The following is a 7,693-nucleotide window of genomic DNA, read 5'->3' on the forward strand; positions in this document are numbered from 1 at the left end:
TACAATGTCATTTCTTTCAATGGATTAAATTTGCTGAGCTTCTATTAGCTTTGAACAAATTGTCATTAACTTAAGATTCATCTCCGACACATAATGTATTATTATTTTAAACAAAAACTGTTATGCAGTGGTTGTTTTATTTGTTCAACATGAAAAGTTCTGTATAAATTAGGCTGTTAATTTTCCTGTTGTTGCGCCTTTAAAAGCTGACTACATGTATATGATTTATTGAGCTTGTTTCATTGTTTTAGGCCCAATGATTACCTACATGGATTTGATTGTCCGCATTTGAAAATTGCTGGATAGTTGACTGATTACCGCTCATACAACATCTTTTCATTTTGTTCTATACGAAAGACAAACAGGGCAAAAGTTCACCCTACTACTTGAACAAAATACAAACATAGCAAATAATTTATTTTCAAAAATGAACAAAGCCCATGTCGTAAAGTCAATTTTAAAAGGTCCCGAAATGAAAATTGTATTACAATTCAAACAAGAATACTTACGGCCTTACTTGTGTGCATAATAATGAAAGAAAAACAAATTTGTAATTACAGAGCTATAAAAAAAACTAAAGGTTCCTGACCTTAAACATTCAAATACAAAATGTGGTGGCTTCAATTAATTTGAATGCGTCAACCTTCCCCTTACATTAGACATTTAACAGTACTGTATAATAACAAACTATGAAAATTGAATAAGGTTTTATAACTCATCAGATGGATACAAATGGAAACACATCTAATAAAAATCACAAAGTGTACGTGGATGGGAACATGTACACCCCAACAACAAAAATACACAAAGTAAAGTCATAAGACATGTAGGATTACTAACAGTTACGTACTGACAGCTAGTGTAAAGTTGTGGAACACCTTCACCTGGAAACAGTTGTATCCCGGCCACATTATTTATGTATATTTCTGAAGTCAAAACCTGTTATTCAGTGGTTGTTTTATTCGTTCAACTTGAATAATTGCTGTATAACTTAATCAATTATTTTTCCAGTTGACTATATGGCTTGTTTGATTTTTTTCTTATTGTTGAAGGCCGTACGATTACCTAATATGTGTTTCATCTGTGTCATTTGAAAACTTGTGGATAATTGACTGATTAGCATTCATACACCATTTATTTATTTTTTGTACACGAAATACATACAAAAATTGGCGTGGTTAAATTAATCTAAATGCGTCAATTCCCCCTAACATTGAGCATTGATTTAACATAATATTAAACTATGAAAATCATTTGAATTAGACTTAATTCATCAGATGGATACAAATATAAATACAACTAATAAGTTCTTGTACACCACAATAACAAAAATGCTCATGTCTTTTAATGATTAATTACGATTGGTGCAAATTCAAGGAATATGGAATGGTTGATGATTATCAATCAACGCAAAGATACAAAAAAATATATAGTTTAATCAATCTAAAACTTATGAAATAAATTATTGCACAGGCTCTTCCCATCAAAATTGGTCTCTCTTTGATAGCATGTCTTTTGTAACTTTCTTGATTCAGTTCATTATTTTCTTTTGTATATAACAAGCCAGTGATTCATGCGACTATCCATTGAAATATTTAAATATTTGGAAGTATCTTTCGGCAAGCTATGTAGAAATATTGTCGTGTTTTGATAATTGCTTGAGACGATGTTACTATAATGATGCATATCGATATCACAAAGATTTATCGCTTGATACGGGTTTTCGTAGCCATCACCTGCTTGTTTTATTGAAGAGCTGTCATCAGAGCTAACAACATTGGCCCTTAACATCATATCGTTACTTTCTATACTGCTAGAGACATTATCATTATTGAATTCTGCATTGTTGGTTGTATGATCAAAAATATCATTGTTATAATTCAAAGTTTCGACTTCATCATAGTTGTCCTCTGTATTTAAGTGAAGAATCCTCCGCGCAGTGTTTTCACGATTAATGTAGCAGAAAATATGTGAGCATCCACATAATAAAGCTATTCCTGCAGCTATACTGCCCATTAATATCCAACAATACCCATATACATATGTAGATTTAAAATCATCGTCTGAAAATTAATTTAAATACAAGTGATTAAATCAATTATTTTGCATATTCGTATTTAATAATAATTAATAATTTTTGTTATCAAATGACATTATGCTGCAATTTTGTTTGAATCAGACTAAAATACTTCAGGATTTTTGTTCATTATATAACAAATCATAATGTGTGCCTTTATTCACATTGCAAATACTTGCTTTAAAGAACACGTTGCATAACATTACAATATGACTATGATTCGGATGATTGTAAGTAGAGGACGACACCAAAGTCTATTTTCCAGTCTTAAAATAGCCTACCATACGTTACAACAAAATGCATTATGGTGGTATTTATACTTTTCGTTAGTTTTGAATGTAAGATGTTTTATAAAAAGTTATCAACTTCTTATCAAAACAATAAATTGTATATATCAAGAAGAAATTGAAAACTTCAATAGAGTCAAACATGAAAAATAGGTTGCAAAAAGTAACAAAAGACGACGAAAATTGAAAGACGTTCACGAAACCGTTCCTTAAAAACTACACGAACTAATAAATGATATTTTAATTTGACGTACGTCTGATTGGTTAATTTGAAGTTGATATGGGCATAATCACAAAAGAGGGACGAAAGATACCAAAGGGACAGTCAAACTCATAAATCTAAAACAAACTGACAACGCCATGGCTAAAAATGAAAAAGACCAACAGAAAAACAATAGTACACATGACACAACATAGAAAACTAAAGAATAAACAACACGAACCCCACTAAGAACTAGGGGTGATCTCAGGTGCTCCGGAAGGGTATGCAGATCCTGCTCCACATGTGGCACCCGTCGTGTTGCTTATGTGACTACAAATCCGGTAAATAGTCTAATTCGGTAGGTCACATTCATGAAAGGAAAGGGGATTGTAGTTACGACGTAAGGAACATATCCGATATCATTTGTGAAACGGTTATTCCATAACGGTCAACCAACTCGTGATGGCGTCCGTAAAATTTACGAAGGGATGATTTCAACTTCACCATTTGGAACTCTTGGTTTAATAGCTTCCTTGTGAGCAGTAACCCTCTATCAAGAAAATCATGATAGAAAATGCAAGCACGGGAATATCGTATCAATTGGGAGATATATACCCCGTATGCAGGTGCTGCTGGAATGTTGCTACTTAGAAATGAAAAGTTCACAATTGGAAAGCTGAAATCATCTCTTTTGTCGTAAAGTTTTGTTTTCAACCGACCCTCATTGTCAATTTCTAGATGTAAGTCAAGATATGAAGCCGACTTAAATGTATCTGTAGTATCCTTTATCTCCAATTCGATGGAATAGATGCGTTCCACATAGTCACCAAATTTTGAATTGTTTAGTGAAAGAAAGTCATCTATATAGAGGAAAGTAGAGTTAAAGGATATTGCTAACTTCTTATCTTTCTTCCTAAGAAGTTCCTGCATGAAGTCAGCCTCATAATAATAAAGAAACAAGTCGGCAAGTAGAGGGGGACAGTTTGTTCCCATTTGGATGCCGACAGTCTGTTGAAAAACACGTCCTCCGAACGTTACAAATATGTTGTCAATCAAGAAATCAAGCATCTTGATAAAAATAACTACATTACATGTGTATTTCATTATAATACGTTATCATGATTTGCTAACAGAAATCTCCAGTCATTCTGAAATTACATTCATTCTAAAATGAATTGTAACATGCATGATAATTTTGAATTTCACAATTAAGTGCGCAGGTAAGAACAAAAGAAAGCAACTTGATAGACATCGTGTTTTCATTATCCTAGCAAAAAGGAAATGTAACTATAAGAATTTAATGCTTCTTTTTGGTAATTTTATAGAGTTGTAAAAGAGTTAGCCATGCGTATTTTTTTTTAAATCAAGCGCTGCCGCGATTAATACAAAGCATACATCGGTCCATACTTTTATACCCCAATAAATTTACATAAATAATTCATTTTAAGGATTATCTATCCCATGACTAGATTGATTTATCATGTTTATCAGTATATGGCAAAAACTTTCAGATTTTGGGGTCTAAATGGTCAACAACTTCGTATTGTAATTGTCTTTTCTAACCTTTTTGATTTGCGCATCGTTGATAGTCTTTGAAAGACGAAACGCATGTTTAGTATTCAAAATGGTAATCCTCGTTTCTAAGATTAGTTTACTTAGGACTTCTTGCAATATTTATATTGTATTTTACCTTGTATTTGCAGTGTTTTTTAATTTCTTTGACAAATTATTTGTTTTGATGTTTGATTTCATTCCTAACGTGTCTCATCTTTTAAAGATCAAATAGCAAAATTTGTTGCACAACACACAGACGAGTGAATGAAAAAGTTATGATAAAAGGAACTGTATTTGATTTGGATATAATGATCACACATATTTTTGTTGTTATTTTGACAAGTTTTTTTCTAATTTAAGCCATGACACTCACGTGATAAATGGTCATCTAGATTGGTTGTCGTGTTGTTCACTGAAATAAGATTTCAAGAATTCTTAAAAGTAAAATAACAAAAAGTTATCGAATACTATTTAAAACAAATATGTCCGTTATATCATATGTATCATGTATACATATATTATAATATACATTTAAATGTTATAAAGAAAATAAATATTGGAAGTACATAAGTAAAGTTTTTAATTATTATCAATGTAATTAAGTGAGGTAATGTTACCCTTAAAACTTACCTGATAAAGTGACAACTAATGTGCTTGTTGAATGTGTATCTGTAATAAGAAATAAGAAAGCATGGTAACGGGAAACGACAAGAACGCAACAAGAACAATGAACGAACACTAATCAACATAACAAAGATGCCAGTTAATTAAGATATATGTATGACATGTTATTATTATCATCATTGATATAACTATTCATGAAAATGCTAACTACAACTCACCATAGAAGAGTCAATCGATGGACTGGTTACTCTGCTATATGTAAATCGAATTCAGAAATGATAAAAGCAACATAACGAATTTCAATACCATGAGATATTGATTGATTATGCACATTGTATGTAGTTCGTCTCATTTTGATAGCACTTTAATAAATGGTATCCTACAGACTGAAGATATATTTTCAAATGTTGTGTCAAATGTTTCTGCAAAAGCGCCTACACTTATCTTATTTAAAATGTTGTTATTCATATGTAGAAAGTAGCTACAGCATCTTTATCAAATGTAAATATACAAAAAACATGATTCCAGATTATCCTTCTTTCTAATAATAAAACCAAATATTTTAATTCTATCGAGCATGCAATATTTTAGTGGAATCGAACAAATAACGACACAAAAGGTAAACACATGTTTTTCATTAATTTTCCCTATTCATCTGATACAATGTAACTGCAATTAGTTTTGTTTTTATGCTGTTTAAATTTAGATACAGTCGGGATTACATTTTTGTTACCATTAAAACTTTTGTAAATCTATTCAGATATTTTTAAAACAAAACCATGGTTCTTTTACTGCTAAACTTGTGCTGGTTTTAACAGTCAATATGGTATAGAAAAACCTTTTATGAAATGATTAACATTTTTTTTGTTTTAAATAGTCATTATCAGCTACTTCTAGAGTAAGGCTGCATTTTCCTAAACAAATTGCAAACAATAGTGATCTAAAAAGTCAAGTATATTAATTTTCTTCAACTACTTACACACGAAGGAATTTGTACATGTGCAAGTATCGATGTTCTCGCCAGACATGCACGTTTTAAGAAAAAACATCAAAAGTATATCAATACTCTGTAATAAACCAAACCTATAACAGTGCCTCGTGTGCTAAAAAGATTGTTAATCATGAAGGTTAATCATGAAGCCTTTAATTTATTTACAAATCAAATCGACACTGATGAAGTGCCCATTGATTTGCAAACTGCAGAATTATCATGCATTTCGAAGACAGGTTTCACATACAATCAAAAACATATGAGCATTTTGGGAACTTACGCCATTGTGACACATGCAGACAACCATAACTCGAAATAAACACACATTAAAACAAGAACTATCTTTAAATTTGAGTATATGTTTAAAACTATCATTTCGATAACCTTCAGAAGCACAAAGATACCATTTAAATAACGTTTTCTCTGTTTGTGTTCAGTATTTTCGGTCCTCGTATCTTTCTGTTTACATTTACCAAAACCCTGCGGAAATTTCACATGCGTAGGTGCGTTCTAAAAGTCATGTACGTTCGTACAACAAAGTTTACATTAAAAATTATATAATTGTCCCGAATAAACAGCTGTCACGGATGCAAAGAGCTATTGGAGAAACAATTATTTTAATAAAAATATAAATCTTTGTAAGATCTAGTTCAAATATTTATAGTTTTTTAGTATTCTGTTGCCATAGTTAAGCGTCCTTAAGTTCAAAGGGCATAAACCGGAACTATACTGACTACGTCGGAAAAACATAAATGATATTTAAAGTAATCTGTATACTCACTTGTAAGAAAAACCTTGTAAACATGATTGTTTGTTTTATGATTTTCAACGTATTGACATTTGTATGTCCCTTCATCATCAATAGAAAATTCTTTTATCATCAAATTACATGTTCTGTTTTTGTAACTTCCCACAACATTAATGTTTGAAATGTTCAACTTTCTATTAACACGAAATCCTTCTGTGTATGGAATTAATTGTGCTTCATTACATATATTTGTCATTGACTACGACCTATTTGGTCCAACCCAGTTTCCGTTTGTTTGACTAATGCATGTACAGTTTAGAATAATTGTATCACCACTCCTGACAAATACTTCTTGTTTGTTAGCTGTATGATATTAAAAAAATCCTTTCGTTTATACAAAATTCATACATGTAAATATCGTTGAAACAAATTTTGTCATTGTTCCCTGAATAAGTTTTATGCAGACTGTTTTATTCATTTCTGCAATGTAATTGTGTACAGTTTAAATCATAACATATTATTATTATATTAAAATAATGGTTTGTGTACATATGACCGTAGCGTGTTATAAGCTTAGAAACTGCTTACACTCTTCAATTTTGTACTCTATTTGGCCTTTTAAACATTTTTCGATTCGAGCGTCACTGATAAGTCTTTTTTAGACGAAACACGAGTCTGGCGTCAATATAATTTTTTTATCCTTGTATCTATGATGACTTTATATGCTATAGACTGTTTTGTGGGCCTCAGTTGTTGATTTGGGGTTTTTGTTACAGTCTTTTATATTTTAACTACCCCTTTTTTTTTATTTAGTAATTGTTTAGGAGAAAGATGAAATGCAAAAACGAACAACAGACAATACAAAATCAAAGATAAAAGAGAAACTGACAACAGTATGGCAAAGAACGAAAAAACAACAAACAGAGTTTTATTTACAATTATCTATCGATGTAAATATCATTCTAGAATCAGAATGATGCCCAGCTCTTTTATGTATAGACCTCTTTTTCAATAGTTCTTGACTTCCAACCAACGTCATTTAAGTCAAAATGTGGAAAATATTAAAACTAGAGAATGATTGAGTGTTTACTATATGGAAGATGAAAAAAAGGACAAAATATATTTATAGGACCAAAAATTGTCGGAATTATCAAAACAAATACTCATGTTTACGAAATGAACAACATCCCAATATTTGAGTCAAAGTCCT

At 30.9% G+C, this 7,693-nt stretch overlaps 1 long non-coding RNA gene across 1 annotated transcript; it reads right to left on the reverse strand.

Annotated features, from left to right (window-relative positions):
* Positions 1 to 1,348: 1,348 nt before the first annotated feature.
* On the reverse strand, positions 1,349 to 4,936 carry LOC139503026 (uncharacterized). The gene is made up of 3 exons (XR_011659004.1): positions 4,751 to 4,936; positions 4,494 to 4,532; positions 1,349 to 2,063 (listed from the first exon to the last, which is right to left on the reverse strand). It is a non-coding gene; the product is annotated as an uncharacterized lncRNA (long non-coding RNA).
* Positions 4,937 to 7,693: the final 2,757 nt, after the last annotated feature.

The sequence above is a fragment of the Mytilus edulis genome, chromosome 14 (assembly GCF_963676685.1).
Source record: "Mytilus edulis chromosome 14, xbMytEdul2.2, whole genome shotgun sequence".
In the NCBI taxonomy this organism is placed as follows: Eukaryota; Metazoa; Mollusca; class Bivalvia; order Mytilida; family Mytilidae; genus Mytilus; species Mytilus edulis.